The following is a 19125-nucleotide window of genomic DNA, read 5'->3' on the forward strand; positions in this document are numbered from 1 at the left end:
CCCTGCACCCAAGAGCTCAGCTGTGTCAGCTTGTAGTTCTTCTGGTGTAGGTTCCACCCAAGGAGTGCTATTCCTCTAACCTCTTACCCTTCTTGCCCTTCGGTTTAGGAAGCTCTTGGGCCATTGTTCCAGGCACCAAAGTTCCTTGCTCTTTTTGCATTTTTGCTTCAGGAGACACCAGTTTATCAGTCACCATAGTGACACTGGCACCTGTGTCCCTGTAGGCCTCAGCTTCAACACTATTAATTAGGGGATGCTGCCTGTACTTATCCATAGTAAGGGGACAGGCAGCAAGGGTGGCAATGTCAATGCCCCCATCGGAGAGGGGGCATTGACATTGGGTAGTCCGTAGGGGACTGTATTGTTTACTTTTTGGCTGTTCATCGTACACTGTGGGTGTGTGTTGCAGAGCAGCCACCTCGGACAAGTCCCTCCTCCCCCCGCTTCCTCTGAAACATCAAACCAACAGCAAGGTGGGGCTTTTCCAGGGCCAGCTCACCCTTGTTTATCTTAGCTCCCATGGTGGGCTTGGAATGAGAGCTTTCATTTCCTTGTTGTCGGGCCATAGCTGGAAAAGACCAGCTGCAGTGCTCCGGTGCTGCTTAAAAAGGAGTGCTGTGCTGATTTGTGACTGCAGCCATGATGTTTGTATGAGCATGATCCCACCAGCCTGCATTTAAATAAAGAAAATATGCAACTTAGAGTTTATTTAAACAAACTAAATACATTGCAAAAAATAAGAAACAGGGAAAAAAAATACACATAACACTGCGCGGGCAGCTCTGGGCCCCACAAGGCTAAAACTGGCATTGCCTCTTTAAAGGGTCCCTTGAAACCGCCTCGCTCTCTCTAACTCGATGAAATGCGAGACCATTGTTGCTTTCCCAGTGCCTGACTTCATTTATTTATTTATTTTTTATTTATTTAATGCGTTTTTATATAGCGCGGACTTTTACCCGAAGGTGTCAGAGCGCTTCACAATAGGCAAAGTAAAGATACAAGAGGAGACAAATTACAAGTGAGCCTGTTACAAAAACAAGCGTTAAATTACAAGAGGCAATCGTGATAATTGTGCACGTATCAAGAGCAAAAAATAAACGAGGTAGCAAACGATACGTTATGAGAGGAAAAAGTGACGTGTGCAGGATACAAGAGAAAATAAAGTACGAATAGAGGTAAAAAAGTTGCAATCAATGGTAGACACTCAAAACACTAAAACAATAGTTACGTTACATGAGGCAGTGGTGGCCGTTGTGCATGTATCAAAAGCAAACAAGATATAAGAGGTAGCAAATGATACGTTGAAAAGGAAAGGTGCCGTGTGCATGTTACAAACGAGTACAAGATACAGGTAGAGGTAAAATACTGCACTAAATGGCAGACACTCAAAACACAAAAACACCCTGGGAAGGCACTTCTATAGGCATGGAGAACAGAATATCCTATAATGGAAGGACTTCCTTCTGAAAACAGAGGGCTTGAATTAACTTAGGAGGTGTCTTTGAAGGAGGAGAGCTTTGAGGTCAGTTTTGAAGGCCTGGGAAGAGGTGGTGGTCCGAAGCTGAGGCGGAAGTGAGTTCCAGATTCTCACCGCGTTGCCTGAAAAGGATTGGGCCATCAATCTTTCCTTCTTGAAAATGGGAGGTTCAAGCAATAACTTTTCTGCATTACGTGAAGGTCTGGAGCCCCCAGAGAGTTTCAGTTTATTCACCAGGTAGCGAGGGGAAGAGGAGTGCAAGGCTTTGTGGGTGATACATGCAGTTTTGTAGATAGATCTTGCCTCTATGGGAAGCCAACGGAGGGTGGATAAAATGGGTGTGATGTGGTCGCTTCTTTTGGCCCCATATATGAAACGCGCTGCTTAATGGAGAATAGACTTCAGGGGGGAAAGGTGGGATTTGGGAAGGCCAGTAAGAAGAGAGTTGCAGTAGTCCAATCTGGAGAGAACCAGCGCTTGGACCAGGGTTTTAAGGTCGTACTCCGGGAAGAAGCGACGAATCCCCCAAAGAAGGCGCAGTTGGTGTCGAGCAGACTTTGCTATGGAGTTAATGTGGGAGAGTAGATTAAGTTTTTTGTCGAGAATGACACCCAGGGATTTTGCGCTCTCGACAATGATGGGCTTATTGTTCATTAGATTGATCTGATCCATCCATGTTTGCACTGGGGGATGAGAAAGGGAGGAGGAAAGGAGGAGGAATTCTGTTTTGGAGGGATTCAGGATCAGTTGATGAGTTACCATCCAGTTTTGAATGGAGTCGAGGGTAGAGCTAAGGAAGGAGAGATCGTGATTGGAGGCCACCTTAAGGTAAATCTGAGTGTCATCCGCATATAGATGATAGTGGATCCCGGATTTACTCAGCAGATTTCCCAACGGTTCTAAATAGAGATTGAACAGTGTGGGTGCAAGTATGGAGCCTTGAGGAACACCTTGACTGACTGCTACAGGAGCTGAAAGACTGTTAGCTATTTTGACCATTTGGGATCTATCAGAGAGGAAGGAGGCAAACCATTTGAGCACAGTGCCCTCCATGCCCATTCTCTGTTGAAGGGTGTTAAGGAGAGTGTTGTGATTGACAGTGTCAAAGGCTGCAGAGAGGTCAAGAAGAATTAGAAGACAAGACTCCCCTGAATCGAGTATCCGCAGCGCGTCGTCAATCACTAGCAGCAGGGCTGTTTCAGTGCTGCGGTTTTGAATGAAGCCAGACTGGAAATTGTCAAGAAGATCATTTTCCTTGATATGGCGAGAGAGTTGTTTCGCTACACATTTTTCTGTGATTTTCGCAAGAAAGGGTAGGTTAGTGATGGGACGGTAGTTGTTGAGGTCGTTCGCATCAGCAGTGGGTTTTTTTAGCAGAGGGGTGACCTGCCCAGTTTTGAAGGACACAGGAAGGGAGCCTTGACTGAGGGAGAGGTTGACCAGAGTGGTCCAGTAGGAAAGAGAATTAGTATAGAAGTCAATGGCAATGGCACTAGGGATGGGGTCAAGAGAATGGTTAGAGGGCTTTGTATCGAGGATGCATTTAAGGAGAGCATCGTCAGAGATGGGGTCAAAGTTTTGCCAAATGGTTAAGGATTTGCACTCCTCTGTGGGGGTAGGATGAATGACCTGATCTACAAGTGATTTTACCTTTTCGTCAAAGAATATAGCGAATTCCGCTGCTTTCTTTGTGGAATCTTCCAAATTGGAGGTTGGGGGAGAGCTGTTAGGGTTCTTGATGAGGTCGAATAGTTTTTTGGGTCTATTTTTGGCTGAGTCAAGGAGGGATTTGTAGTGCGACGCTTTTCCAAGGAAGATGAGATTGTGGTACTTGGATCTTGCTGAACGAAGCGTGGCCAAATTTTCAGTGGAGGGTGCTTGTCTCCATTGTTTCTCAAGGGCTCTTATGAGCTTCCTTTCTTCATAGAGGGATTTGTTGAACCAAGGTGCTGAGGGAGTGGGCCTTTTCTTTTTGCTTTGGAGAGGAGCGACATTATTGATTTCAACTGCAAGGACTGTGAGGCATTGGGAGGTGAGTTCGTTGACCTCTAGGTCCGGGTCTAGCCTTGGAAGTGATAGCAAGGCAGAATTACAGAGGGTACTGAGGTCAATATTTTTAGTGTCACGGAACCAGGAAGTAGCCCTCTTAGGCTGGCCCAGAGTTATAGAGTGTGATAGGTGAAGAGAGAATGGGATGAGGAGGTGGTCCGACCAGTCTACATGAATAGGGGTAGCGATAGTCAGCAAGCCTGCTTTAGAAATGACAAGGTCTAGGATTGAGCCTTTAGAGTGTGTTGTTTCTGTGCAGTGTTGGATAAGATCGTTTGCAGAGAGGAAGGTGGCCAGCAAATTCGCATTTGTGTCTTGAGGCGAGCCCCAGTGGACATTGAAGTCACCCACGAAGATCTGATTGTCACTTTGCGTGAATTGGTCGCTGATACAGTCCGTGAGTTCCTCCATAAACGAAGGGCTGCTACCAGGCGGGTGGTAAATAGCATGGAATCTGAGAGGTGAGCGGTGGTGCAATTGAAGCTCAAGTGATAGGCATTCAAAAGTGTGGCAGGAGCTGTTAGGAAGGGCCTTAAGTTGAAGGGAGTTTCTAAAGATGACCGCAACACCTCCCCCCACTTTGTCAATTCTGTCATTTCTAAGTATAGAATAGCCTGTGGGTACAAGGAGATCAAACATAGAGTGAGAGGAATCGTTGAACCAGGTCTCTGTGAGGAAGATCATGTCAATATTGTGCTGGTTGATGGTATCGGAGATTTCAAGTTTGTGTTTTATTGCAGATCTGCAGTTGTGGAGCAGACAGCGCAGCTCTGACGCAACTGTTTTGGTGACGGGGGCACTTGGGCTATGAGGGGTGATAGGGATATTGTGCTTATATGAGGGCGCTCGGGAGGATTTAGGTGGGCGAGTGGTTCTGACAGAGGAGATGGTCGGAATAGTGTAGATTACAGGGTTACTGGGAAGTGGAAGTGAAGGAAGGGTGGCGTTCGAGTGCTTGTGTGGATTTGCAGACGACTGGCTATGTTTAGCTATAGTGGGGTGTGGTGGTGAGGTGCATCTCGTGGAAAGGTGAGTGTTAGCCAAAGGAATTGAGGTGTGTGGAAAAGTCGAGATCTTGGAGCTTAAAACTAAAATGGTAGCTTCAAGTTGGGAGATGGCGGTGATTAGAGAGCCTAGCTTTTTTTCCAGAGAGAGTAAGGAAGAGCACGGCGTAATGGGTGGCTCGATGGAAACAGGAGGGGGTGCACTAGGCAGTGTACGGCAGGAAGAGGTGGGGGGACGGGAGGGGAGTAGGGGTATAGGGTTCAGAGGTGGGGAAAGGTTTAGGGTGAGAGCAGGAGTTGGTGCACCAGGGGTGAGAGGAGAGTTGTCGTTGTTGGCGTTGCAAGAAGGATAGGAATTGAGGGCAGAACTAGGGGGCGATAGTAGAGGAGTGGGGCGGTGGGGCGATAGGAGAGGGGAGGAGTGTGAGGAGTCATAGGGATTAGGGAGGTATGAAAGGGAGGGGGAGGAGTTGGATAGAGTTGGATAGGTCCTGGCAGCTAAGTGAGGTGGCTGTGATGGAGCGGGAATCGGGCAGAATGGGGGGGATTGGGAGAAAGGGAAGTTGAAGAAAGGAAGTGATTCTGCTCGGTCCGAGGGAGGGAAGGGGTTACCAGGGGAGGAAAGGGGGTAGCACAGCAGTGCTGGAGGAGAGTGGGGAGGGAGAGGGATGGAATGTATTTGCGGGGAAATCGGGGTACATAGTGAGGGGAGGAGTGGGCGGAAAAGAAGAGCGGAGGAGGGAACAAGGGGAGCGTAGGGAACATAGACAGGGGGAGAGGGCTGGAGGAGAGGTGGTCTAAGGAGGGGGGTGGCTGGAAGTGATAGGGGGGAGGAGATGAGAATGGAGTGCCGGGACAGTGCGGAATGGACGAGGAGCGTGTTAGCTCGAGGTAAGGCTGAAGTGAAGAGGGGAGGGGCAAACTGTGAGGGGGGAAGAATGCGAGGGGAGGTCCGAGGGGAGAGAAGAGGGTCGACCTGTGCCTCCCCAGGGTGTAGCCTGTTGGAGAGTGGGGGGGTCAGGGGAGGAGAAAGGGAGTAATTGGTGGAGCTAGATGGAGAGTCAAGGGATAGCCCGGTAGCAGGGGAGGGGAGTAGGGAAGGGAAGAGGCGGTCAAAGAGAGAGAGACAAGTGTCTTTGGCTTGGATCATAACAGTACCGTTGTTATAGAGTGAGATAGTGAGGGAGCCGTTAAAACACGCAGAGGGGGAAATTTTTAGCCGTTTCCCATGGGGGATAGAGGAGGAGGAGGTGACGTTAAAGGAATTGTAAAAGCTGGTAGACCAAGAGGGTATGTCGTGCGTGAAAAAAATTAGATCATTTTTGAGCCCCCCATATCGACCATTGTAAAACTGATCGACAAAAAGGGAATCGGGGAAATATTCAATGGTGTTATGCTTGAAACGTTTTGCTGCAGCTTTAGTCAGGTTAGAAGGGTAGATGATTTTGTAGCAATTAATTCCAGACTTAATTCGAGCGGTGGCCATGTTGGGAAATTGTGGAGGAGGAGGGTGGTGGGGAAAAGGGAAGGGTGTTACTAGGACGGTGGTGGTGAGAAGTATGAGGGCAAGAAGGGGGCACGTAATCCAGACATCGGGTGAAGGAACCTGAGTTATTGTGGAGACAGGAAAGTGAGGCAATTAGGGATAGGTTGTTACTTCAGAACAGGGCTGATTCAACAAGATGGGATAGGAGATGAAGTGGTGTAAGAGGAAAATCACTGTACTTATCATCCTGAGATATAAACCACATAAAGCACAGCATCACAATAGGTATCAAAGACAATGTACGCCCCAAATCTCAACAGTCTAATATTAGATACTTATCTCCTAAGTATCGGCATCATTATGGGCAAAAAGCACAGGGTGGAACATAATTTCACTAGCATGACCCAAAGTATGCCAGAACCTCAAAATCATAAAACACAATTTAGGGGTAGCCAGAACAGGGTCTGAAAATCAAACTACCAGAAATACATTTCCTAGCACCACAAATACATAATGGGGCCTGGTGCCCTACAAACCACCAGGAACCCCTAGTCATCAGCTTGGAGCTGTGTGTTTGTAAGATGGCATGCCTGTATATTCATGTATTTGTTCTGCCTAAAGAAGCATTAGTCTCACCGTGCTTTGACTCTGTGAGTTGTAACATCCTGCTGCTAACACGAGTTAATTTTTTTTAAACGTTTCCTTCAGCACTCCGCTGGAATGCATGGCTTTCCTTACTCTACCCCACCCCCACACACCCACTTTTTACAAGTATACTTTTTACAAGAGACTGTTCTGCTGGTTTGTAGAAGTATGATGTTTGTGTGGGAGGTATACACTACCACTCGGTCTGTGCTGGCAGACCTGTGGCCCTGATAGATCCACCCTTCATTTGGCACATCAATGGGTTAATCACACTCTATGGAAAGTGGAATCACACGGGGCAGCACTTGAGTGCAGACCCCCCCAAATGTGTTTCAAACATTCAAGCACACTTTCATCACACAATATAAACAATCTTCCAGTTATGTAGAAGAGATACAGATACCGGCCAGAAAAGTCTTTCAGAATTTAATATAGTATTTTCAGCCAGAAATGGTGTTCAGCACCCCCAACCCTTTCCACAAGCCCAGCAGTGATCAGGGCGGCAGTCACCCTTTCATCCTTCCAAAGTCACTAAACTAAGAGGGTCTCAAAACCTCTGACAAGTTTACATTAATCAAATAAGTAGTGTTGACCCCACCGAGCCGCTTATACCAGTTACAAATTTCCAAACAACAGTCAGAATAAACTTGAAAATGCAAAAGTGCGGTTAAAACCATTTCTTTTAATTGTTTTTCTTAAATATTACTAACAAGTGATCCAACTATGAGCGCTAGTGTTTATTTTTGTTTAATCTGCGCCTCGTTTTTACAGATTGTGCAGTTTCCCCATTACACCTCACACCCCACTCGCGGTCCGCACAATACAGTCACTCGCAGGTCTGATATATTCTAAGTCATGCGCTTGAGCGAGCTTTCACCGAGCCCGTGACAGGCAGCCAGGGGCGTAACTTTACACCCCTCCCAATAAATACATTTTGTGATAAATAGTTGGGTACAGATGCTTTCAGTCGGGTATGGGGAGGTGTCTGTCAAAATACACACAGACAAAAATGCACTCACATACACTCCCTTCCACTTTCTGCTGGGAAAGATATAGAAAATGTTGGTTATTTCACAAAATAATGTGCTTTCTCTTCCTTATTCCCTCTACCTGTCTGCATTCCTCGCTATTTCCACTGCCATTTAAGCCCCTGATGTGCGCCCTGCTTGTCGAATAATGTATTTTAACATTATATGCCCACGTGATTGTTCGGAAATTTAAATTTTACACCCCTGCTGTATACTTTTAAGTTTGTGGTTCAAAGCTATTTCATTTGTTGTGATTACTACCTCTGAAATTACCCCTGCAGAGGTTACCACTACTGATATTACCACTACTGTGATTACTACCTCTGAGATTACCACTGCTGAGATTACCACTACTGTGATTATTTATTGTGATTACTACTGCTGAAATTATCACTGCAGCAAGTACCACTGCAGAATTACCACTACTGTGATTACTACCTCCGAGAATACCACTGCAGGGATTACCACTGCTGATGTTACCACTACGGTGATTACTACCTCCGAGATTACCAGTGCAGGGATTACTTCTGCTGAGATTACCATAGTTGAAATTATCACTGCAGGGATTGCCACTGATGAGATTACCACTACTGGGATTACTACCTCTGAGATTACCACTGCAGGGATTACCACTGCAGGAATTACCACTGATGTGATTACTACCAATGAGATTACCACTACTGTGATTACTACCGCTGAGATTACTACTGCAGGGAGTACCACTGCTGAAATACCTCTACTGCGATTACTACCTCTGAAGCTACCCCTGCTGGGGTTACCACTACTGTGATTACTACCTCCAAGATTATCAGTGCAGGGATTACCTCTGCTGAAATTACCACTACTGGGATTACTACCTCTGAGATTACCACTGCTGAGATTACCACCACTGTGATTACCAACTCTGAGATTACCACTGCTACTGTGATTACTACCTCTGGGATTACCACTACTGATATTACCACTACTCTGATTACTACCTCTGCTGGGATTACCACTGCTGATATTACAACTACTGAGATTATCACTACCGTGATTACTGAATTGCCACTGCAGGGACTGCCACTGCTGAATTACCGCTACTGTGATAACTACCTCTGAGAGTACCACTGCAGGGATTACCACTGCTGAGATTACCACTACTGTGATTACTACCTCTGAAATTAAACCTGCAGGGGTTACCACTGCGGAGGTTACCACTACTGTGATTACTACTTCTGAGATTACCAGTACAGGGATTGCCTCTGCTGAGATTATCACTGTTGAAATTATCACTGCAGGGATTACCACTGCTGAGATTACCACTACTGTGATTACCACTGCAGGGATTACCACTACTGTATTTACTACTGCTGAGATTACTACCGCTGAGAGTACCACTGCAGGGATTACCACTGTTGCTATTACCACTACTGTGATTACTACATCTGAAATTACCCCTGCAGGGTTTACCACTACTGATATTACCACTAATGTGATTACTATCTCTGGGATTACCACTACTGATATTACCACTACTGTGATTACTACCTCTGAGACGATCACTGCTGGAATTGTCACTGCTGAGATTACCACTGTTGAAATTATCACTGTAGGGATTACCACTGCTGAGATTACTACCTCTGAGATCACCACTGCTGACATTACCACTGATGTGATTACTACTACTGAGATTGCCACTACTGATAATACCACTACTGTGATTACTACCTCTGAGATTACCACTGCTGAGATTACCACTACTATAATTACTACCTCTGAGATTATCGGTGCAGGGATTACAACTGTTGAGATTACCACTTCTAAGATTACCACTAGACTGAGTAAAATAGATTAAAGAGTAAGTGTACTGACCCTATGCTAACTTTAAAATGAAACATTACTTTATAAGTACCCACCACCCTATCTTTATGGCCATACAGTGCCCTCTTCTTAACCCAGTGGTTACATTGCGCCGGGGGGTGCCAGTGGGCCCACCGGTAAATATTTTGGAGGACCAGGATTCTTCCACTCTATCCCATGAAGGTCCTATTGGTCTTTACAATGCATGGGCCTGCCCTGTCCATTAGTGCCACCCAGTCCCAGGCATAGACATGACTTAAGCATTCTCAAGTGGCAGGGGCACCAAGCGCTTCCTTTTCCTGCATCCATTCTTATGTTAAACCATTCTGTGCCCAGGCAAAGACACGCTTTCATTTTCATGTACCCTGCAACAAGTCCAGCATTTCAGGATTTTTATTGAGTATTTCACTGTTCTTTGTCCATGTACACAGGCATGCTATCAGTGTTAGGCGGACCAGCCCCTTTGTTATTTCAGTAGATGCTGCTATGTTTCACTCTTTGCCTTTTATTTCGGTAGAACACTAAAAATGTTTTCCTATGACATCGACCCTGTTACATGGATATTTGCAATTTTGCCAATAATTTTCACTGCTCGCGGATTTTCCTTTTATGTGTTTCCTTTGCGCTCATTGCGTTGTCGGCTTGCTTATGTGAAACTGTTTTACTTTTCAGTTTATGTGGCAAGAGAAGTCCGGGTAGGACTTTACAATGCTAATAGCTTTAACTCGAGTAAACGCAAGACCTATTGCATTGCAAATGCTTGTTATCTTTGTCCCCACCCTTCTCCTGAGACTTACCTGCTTCCTTCATTTTGTGGACACCCCCTGTGCGAGCCTTCCTACTGACCCTGGTGCGGACCCACTTGTCTGCCTTCTTTCCCAGTTCTTGGGCAAAGATCAGACCAGAGTACACCAGGTACTGATGCAGCTGATCAGATTCACAGTTATTCAAAATGTGCTCTCTCAAAATGAGGTTATACCAGTCCTGGTAGTCACTAACTTTGCTCTCAGGCAACCAGCCTTCCAGAGCTTTCACAGAGCAGTCCACAAAATCAAGCCAATCTTGGAAGGACTCTTGCCTGGTCTCTCTGAACTTAATCATATTCTGTTCAGTAGTCAGATCAACCCCATCTAACAGTGCAGATTTCAAAACTGTGTAATTGTCTGCATCCTCTTCTCTGACAGTGAGTAGTCTATCACTACACTTGTCAGAGACGGAGAGCCACAATATAGCAGCCCACTGCCTCTGAGGGACCCTCTGTACCTTACAGGCCCTTTCCAGAGCAGTGACCACTTATAGATGTCATCACTCACCTTGGAAGGTAGGACTATCTTGTTCAGGTTCCTAGAGTCGAAAGAGTCCTCCATGACCCTGGTGTCCCTGAAACTAGAACTGCTGCTACATGGGGCACTAACCCCAACCCCTGCCTTTCTCTCTCCACTGCCAAGGCCTTCCTATCTAGGGACAGCTGTTGCTGCTGCATTCTCAGCTTGGCCTCCTCCAGTCTCAGTTGCTTGAGTTCCCTGTCTAGGGACTCTTCACCTGAAGTTGAGCAGTGGGTCCTCTCAGAGACTGAGGAGGTATGAGAATGGGCAGAGGAGAATCTATTCCTGTTCTTGGAAACCCTCTCAACTAGACCTCTAGGGACAAACGTGGCCCTACTTGTGTGATCCCCCTTTCCACTACCTGTAGTAGGACGGTGGGTGTTCTTAGGACTTCTCTGATCCTCCCTGGGTACTTCCTGACCCACACTAGTGTCTACTCTCTCTAGCACGGGGGCAGATTCTACTTCTTCCTCCTCCTCCTCCTGGCTACCAGCATGGTCCCGGACATCCTGGAGGAGCAGGTCCAGAAGCAGAATTTTGTTGGGATTTCGCCCAGTCTTCAGTTTTCTATCAGCACACAGCTCCCTTAACTTCTGGAATGTTAAATACTCACACTGAGAGTGCAGGGGAGAGATGTGAGCTCAACTAAAGACATGGTATCTAGCTAGAGTGGTGTAGGAGTCCCCAACTACTCTCAATCTAGGCTCCCAAAGAAGTGTGGAGCAAGGCTATGCCAGACCCTACCTTACCCAGACTTAGAAGACTAGGGGCCAGATGTATGACCCAGAGTTTTGCGACTCATTTGCGAGTCGCAAAAGCATATGTACAACAGTGTACTTCACACTGTTTGCGATTCCTAATGGGGTCGCAAATTAGCTACCTCATTAATATTTATGAGGTAGGTCACAATTTGCGACCCCATTGGGAATGGCTCCACTCACAGGGGTGGTGTCCTGATGGGGACAGCAGACCAGCATGTCTGTGACTGCTTTTAAATAAAGCATTTGTGTTTTAATGCAGCCCGTTTTCCTTGAAGGAAAACGGGATGCATTTTAAAACAAAAATGAAAAGTTTTCTTTTCATTTTTTCAGAGCAGGCAGTGGTCTGTGGGACCATTGCCTGCTCTGAAAAAATATTTTCGCTACCATTTACAAATGGGAAGGGGTCAGTTTGCGAATGGGTTAGCACCAATTTGAAATTGGTGCTAACTGCAATTCTTTTGTGACCGTGAATTGGTGCTAACTGCAATCGTTTTGTGACCGCATTCATGGTCCTAAGACAATCATACATCGCACTGCGACTCACAATTAGGAAGGGAATGCCCCTTCATAATTGCGCCTCACAAACCTATGCTGCGAGTCGGTAAATAGATTATCAAATTGCAAAATAGGTTTTGTACATACCAAAATGCTTTTTTCTTGTCACAAACGTCCCGATTCTGTGAATCGGGCTGTTTACGACAGGAAAAAAGCTACGTATATGTGGCCCTAGATCCCTAACACTAAGGCCCTCATTACAACATTGGCGGTAAGTGCCGCTTACTGCCATGCTGACTGCCGCCAACATATTGTGACCGCGGCGGCATACCGCTACAGGTATTATGACCCACACATAGAAATCCAACACTATACAGACACCCACACAAGCCCGCCAGCCCAAAGGTCAATGATAAACTGGCGGTCCAAAACCCACACCGTTACGCCACCAAAAATACACCCACAGCATCATGACCCACGAATCACAGCGGCGGACATTCAACCGCAGTAAACCATTGGCGGTACATACTGTCGCGCTCAAAGTGCACACACACTAACAAAACAGCACCACATTGGGCAATTCAAACTACACACACCTGACACACATACACACACCACACCCACAACACTATAAAACACACACCCACAATACCTACAACCCTTTACGACCCAAACATTTTGTCAAGTGAGAGAGAGACAAGCCAGGAGCACCCACTGAATCTGAGCCACAAAACACCATCACCCATACACCATCCACGCACCTCACAGCACACACCCCCTCACACATACCACTCACACTACACCCATGGCACCCCAAAGACATCCCAGGTTCTCAGAGGAGGAGCTAACGGTCATGGTGGAGGAAATCGTCCGGGTAGAGCCACAGCTATTCGGATCACAGGGGCAGCAGACATCTATTGCAAGGAAGATGGAGTTATGGCGGAGTCATAGACAGGGTCAACGCCGTGGGACAGCACCCAAGAACAAGGGATGACATCAGGAAGAGCTGGAATGACCTACGGGGGAAGGTGCGTTCCGTGGTAGCAAGACACCAGGTAGCTGTACAGAGGACATGCGGTGGACCCCCTCCTCCTTCCCCACAACTAACAACATAGGAGGAGCAAGTCTTGGCGATCATGCATCCTGAGGGCCTCGCAGGAGGAGCAGGAGGACTGGACTCCGGTAAGTCAAATCTTTACTACTTTATCCCACACCCTACCTGCATGCCATCACAAACAACAACCCCCATCCTCACCCCCATCACCCCACCACCTCACATATACCCCACCATCACAACCCACCCATCCCAATACCAAGCCCTGCATGCAACAACAATACATGGACCTCCATCACAGACCCGCATGGACACTCATATAGCCAAACCAAGCACAACTCACACAAGCCAAAGACGCCTTGCTATAACAACCATAGAGGGAAACATATCCATGCACAAGGTGGCACACGCAGATACAATAACACTGCATTTATATCCGCACAGGACCCCCACTCAACGTCACCGGAGAGGAGGTGCCAGCCACATCCAGTCCCCCCCTGAAGAGGCCCACAATGATGACAGCAGCTCTGCACGCCTGGATCACAATGACCAACCTGGCCCATCAGGGACCACTGGACAGTTGGTGACCCAGCCACAGTCCCGACCCACCACAAGCCTCCCCCCTCAGGAAACACCAGCACAGCACCCAACCAGCGGGCCCATCCCTCTGTCCCCAGGACACACCAATCAGCAGTGTGTCCACCACTACAGGGACCCGAGGCAACCCCACAAACACAGGACGATCAGGGACCTGGGGTCAGTGGCAGTGGGCGCACGGTTCAGGGGACAGAGGCACAGGACATCCGGTAGGCTGGGAGGACTGCTGTGCGACAGGAGGAGGACAGGCCAAGGGAACCGACCCTCCACAGGCACTTGCAGGAATCCTGGGAGCATACCACCATTCCCAGGAGACGATGGGCCAGATACTGGCCAAGTTGCAGGAGACACAGTGGCTGCAGAAGGGACGGTACCTGGGGATCAGGGAGGACCTGAGGGACATCCACACCACCCTGGTCACCATTGCAGGGGTTCTGGCAGACATGGCAAACACCATGAGGGAGGCAGTGGCACACCAACGGGCCCTTGACACTAGCCAAACCCTCCACCTCCACCGGTGCTAGTGGCCAGGAGGCCCCGCAACAGGACCAAGAAGCCACCAGCACCCCACCCCCTGCAGCAGGAGAACCACCCCACAAACAGTCCCTGCAATCCAAGCAGAAGCCAGAGAACATTGCCAAGACCCCAGCCAGGAAATAAGACTCTCCTGATTGTCACCCTTCTGTCCCACTCTGTCACCCGGTCCACCTGGAACTGCCATTGCTTCACTTCCTATGCCCCCTTGGACAATGCACCTGTGATACAAATAGACTGGACTCTACCCTGGACTTTCCTCCATCAGCAACCCAGCTCATTACAATACCCCCTACACTAATTAGCACATAAATAAACACCCTTGGAACAAATTCAAGTATGGAGTCTGTGAATTCTATGACAAATGTATAAGTTTCACACACTGTAAACATTGAAATTCAAATGAACTGTAATATTTACAAAGGTATGACCTTCAGTGGGCAGCAGTAAACACACCAGGAGCCAGAGTGGGGCACAGAGATCTGAAAATAGAGATGCCAAAGGGTACAGTAAGTGGCCATAGAAATAGGGAAATCAGGCTGCCATGTTCAATGTCAAACACAAAACTGCAATGGAAGGTGAAGTTACAGTGTCTTACCTGTGCGTCACTGGAAGTACTGTTGAATTAGTGTACTTCTGTTGTCCACATCTTCTTCCTCTGCCTCCTCTTCGTCACTGTCCATAGGCTCCACTGCTGCCACACAACCATCCCCAGGCTCATCCTCCTGCAGAAAAGGCACACGGCATCTCAAGGCCAGGTTGTGCAAGATGCAACGATGATCTGGCACACCTTCTTGGGTGAGTAGTACAGGGATCCACCTGTCAAATGGAGGCACCGGAATCTGGCCTTCAGGGGGCCAAAGGGTCTTTCAACAATCCTCCTTGTTCGCCCATGTGCCTCATTGTAATGTTCCTCTGCCCTTGTCCTGGCATTCCTCATTGGGGTCAGTAGCCATGAGAGGTTGAGGTAACCAGAGTCACCTGCAAATATTCGAGAGATACCTGTTAGCCACACAATCACCCTTAGGGCCAAACCCACACCCATATACCTACATCAACTGGGTAGACACCATGGGATCACCTATTAGCCACACCCTGTGCCTCTGGAGTTGAGACATCACATATGGAATGCTGCTATTCCTCAATATAAAGGCATCATGCACAGAGCCAGGACACTTGGCATTGACATGGGAGATGTACTGGTCCGCCAAACACACCATCTGCACATTCAAAGAGTGAAAGCGTTTCCTATTTCTAAACACTTGCATTTTTTCCCGGGGGGGGGGCAAATGCAATATGTGTACCATCAATGGCACCAATGATGTTGGGGATATGACCCAGTGCATAAAAGTCAGCCTTCACTGTGGCCAAATCCTCCACCTGGGGGAATACGATGTAGCTGCGCATGTGTTTCAGCAGGGCAGACAACACTCTGGTCAGCACATTTGAGGACATTGGCTGAGACATCCCTGATGCCATGGCCACTGTCGCTTGGAAGGAACCACTTGCCACGAAATGGAGCACTGGCAGGACCTGCACTACAGAGGGGATGCCTGTGGGGTGGCGGATAGCTGAAATCAGGTCTGGCTCCAACTGGGCACACAGTTCTTGGATTGTAGCCCTATCAAGTCTGTAGGTCAGGATAATGTGCCTGTCCTCCATTGTTGCCAGGTCCACAAGGGGTCTGTACACGGGGGATGTCTCCATCCTCAGCGGTTGAATTCTAGGGTGAAAAATGGTGAGCAGAAGGTCATATTGACACATATGTCAATATTAATATGCATTTCTTCCTTTAAAGAAACAGTATGTGAACTTGTGAGTCAGTTGATGTGCCGATATCTGCTGTGACGCAGTTAGGTGCCATGGCCTGTGCCCGCCGGAAATGGCGGCTGCCTGACCTGTGAGGAGAGACAAGTGGAAATGAGGTAATTTCGCTGTCGATGCGCGCTGTTGCGGTCGATGACCGCCGCGCAAAATCGCATTGGTTACCATTGGGCCCTATGGGTTACAGGTGCCAATGTCGATGTACGCCGGCGGTGACGGTACGCACCGCCGCAGACGTGACCTCCATTTTCTATCTGTGCACTCACTTGCTACCTGACCTTCAACAGGAGAGGACCTACACTGCAAGTGCTGCTGTGACCTGTGTCTGGTAGTGACAATTGCTCGAGTGTCTGGGGAAAGGGCCCCTGCCTTCACTTCCAAGGAGTTGGAGAGACTAGCGGATGGGGTCCTACCCCAGTACACTTTACTTTCTTGTCCTCCAGACAAACAGGTGAGTACACTGTGAGCATGATGCGTGGGCCATGAATGTATGGATTGTTGTGTGTGTAAGTGCCGTGTAGGGGGGGTTTGAGGGGTCCTGGGCAGAGTGCTGCATGTATAGTGGTCAATGTATGTGCATAAGGGGATGGGAGGGATATGGTGGGCCATGAGTATGACAGTCCAGACGGTATAACTAATACCTTTTCTGCTGCGTTTTTTCTGCAGGTCAGCGCCCATCAGAAAAAGGGTATTTGGCGTGCCAATGCTAAGGAGGTGCGGACCCTGAGGGTATTTGACAGCCAGAGCACCCACTGCCACAAACGGTGGGAGGACCTGCGCCGCTGGGCAAGGAATATAGCGGAGGCCCACCTGGGGCTGGCCTCCCAATGAGGAAGGGGTGCCCATCGTACCCTGACCCCCCTGATGTTCCGCATCCTGGCGGTGGCCTATCCAGAGTTGGATGGGCGCTTGAAGGCATCATAGCAGACACAAGGGGGTGAGTACAGATTCAGAATCATGACTTTGTGCGCGTTAAGGTTTTACCTGGGCGAGGGATGTGGGTGCCCCTAGGCCAGGGCGAACATGGCAGGGTATGTTCAATGATGGGCAAGCTCAGATGCACTCCAACCCCAATAGTGTTAATGGGCATCTACTACTGGGCAGTGTCCTGTGGGTTTCAGGTGTGCAGCTAATGGCATTAGGCATTGTATCCCATGGGTTGGTGACTAGCTTTGTAACTGGTAGTGCATGGCCTAGTGCATAGGGCTGTTCCCTGTGTGTTGTGTACGCCAATGGTAGTGTTGTTGCTGGCATTGACCAAGAGAATCCCCCCCTTTTGTTTTGTCACCCTGTCCTTGTGTGCATTGGCATCATCTGGCGGAGGATCAGAGGCACCAGCGACGGAGGGAGCTGCACCCCACATGGGCCTGGATGCCGAATCCATCAACGGTGAGGGCATCAGTGGGACGGAGGGCGAGGGGAGCACCGCGACGGAGACAGGAGGGGACACTACCGACAGCGAGTCCTCCGATGGAAGCTCCCTGGCGGTGGCGGACATCTCTGTGCCCACCCCAACAACAGGTACAGCCGCCACCCCCCGTACCAGCACCGCCCTCCCAGCATGCTTCCCGTGCCCGCTCACCCAAGAGGGTGGGCATCTCCTTCGCCCCAGGCACCTCAGGCCCTGCCCCATTCAGCACTGCTGCCCTCAGTGAGGAGGCTATTGACCTCCTGAGATCCCTCTCTGTTGGGCAGTCAACCATACTGAATGCCATCCAGGGTGTAGCAGGGCATTTGCAACAAACAAATGCATACCTGGAGGGCTTTCACTCTGGCGGGGCTGCCCAACAGAGAGCATTCCAGGCTCTGGCCTCCGCACTGATGGCAGCCACTGTCCCTGTCTCCAGCCTCCCCACTCCAGCTTCCTCTATCCAGCTTCCTCTATCCAGTCCCAATCCACTCAATCCCAGCCTATCCCAAGCACACCTTCAGACCAGCAATCACCCAAATCGACACACAGAACTGGTTCAGGCAAACACAAGCACCACACTTCATCTCACAGGCACTCACACAAGCACCATCCCCATGCAGACACACCAACATCCACTGCCTCCACTGTGTCCCCCTCCTCCTCCTCGTCCACCTCCCTCCCAGTAGCATCTCCACTCACACCTGCATGCACTACATCCTCATCCCCTACCTCCATAACCAGCACGCCTATCACTACACGCCCCTCACTGGCAGTCACCACCCCCACATCCATGCACACGTCCCCTGTGTCCTCTCCCACTGTGTCTGTGACCCCTCCTCCCAAAGTACACACACACCCAACAGCCATTCACCTCACAACAGCATCCAGCCCATGCACCTGCACCCAAACACAGCAGATTGACACCTCCTACAACCACTCCCAAACCTTCACCCTCTTCCCGCCCCAGTGTCCCTAAGAAACTTTTCCTTGCCAACATTAACCTATTCCCTAGCCACCCCCCCCCGTCCTTCACCTCGGACCAGGGTGGCCAGAACCCAGCCCAGCACCTCAGCCACCCAGTCCACGGCCACTGTGGTTTCTACAGCTGTGAGAAGCTCCAAGGAGGCACCTGTCAGCCCAGCCAGTGTGCCAGCACCTCCTGCCAAGGCCAAGAAGGGTCCGCCACCTGGCAAGGGCAAGAAGGGGACACCAGCCAGCAAGGGGAAGGAGGCACAACCAGCCACCACTGCCTGCAATGCCGGCAGCAGCACCTCTGCCAGCAGCCCCAGTGGGTAGCTGTCCGAGGCTGCAGGTGAAGGCCTGGAGGCTACCACCACCACTGCCTGCACCGCTACCTGCAGCGCAACTAGCATCCACTGAGAAGCTGTCACGGATGGAGAGCAGTGTGTAGTGGTGACTACATGGGCTGCAGTGCGTCCTGGACCCTGACACACAGGTGAGAGACTGTGGCCTTGCCCCATCCAGGATGAAGCACACTGGTCACAGGGCCCTCTCCAGAACCAGTGGAAGAAGCCATCCACTCAGCTCCTCCTTGCCAGGATGAAGCACACTGGGCATAAAGCCCCCTCCAGA

General features: G+C 49.2%; 1 non-coding gene across 1 annotated transcript; it reads right to left on the minus strand.

Annotated features, from left to right (window-relative positions):
- Positions 1 to 6836: 6836 nt before the first annotated feature.
- On the minus strand, positions 6837 to 6963 carry LOC138298001 (small nucleolar RNA U109). Its single transcript, XR_011204529.1, has one exon. It is a non-coding gene; the product is annotated as a small nucleolar RNA U109 (small nucleolar RNA).
- Between the last annotated feature and the right edge of the window lie 12162 nt (positions 6964 to 19125).

The sequence above is a fragment of the Pleurodeles waltl genome, chromosome 5 (assembly GCF_031143425.1).
Source record: "Pleurodeles waltl isolate 20211129_DDA chromosome 5, aPleWal1.hap1.20221129, whole genome shotgun sequence".
NCBI lineage: Eukaryota > Metazoa > Chordata > Amphibia > Caudata > Salamandridae > Pleurodeles > Pleurodeles waltl.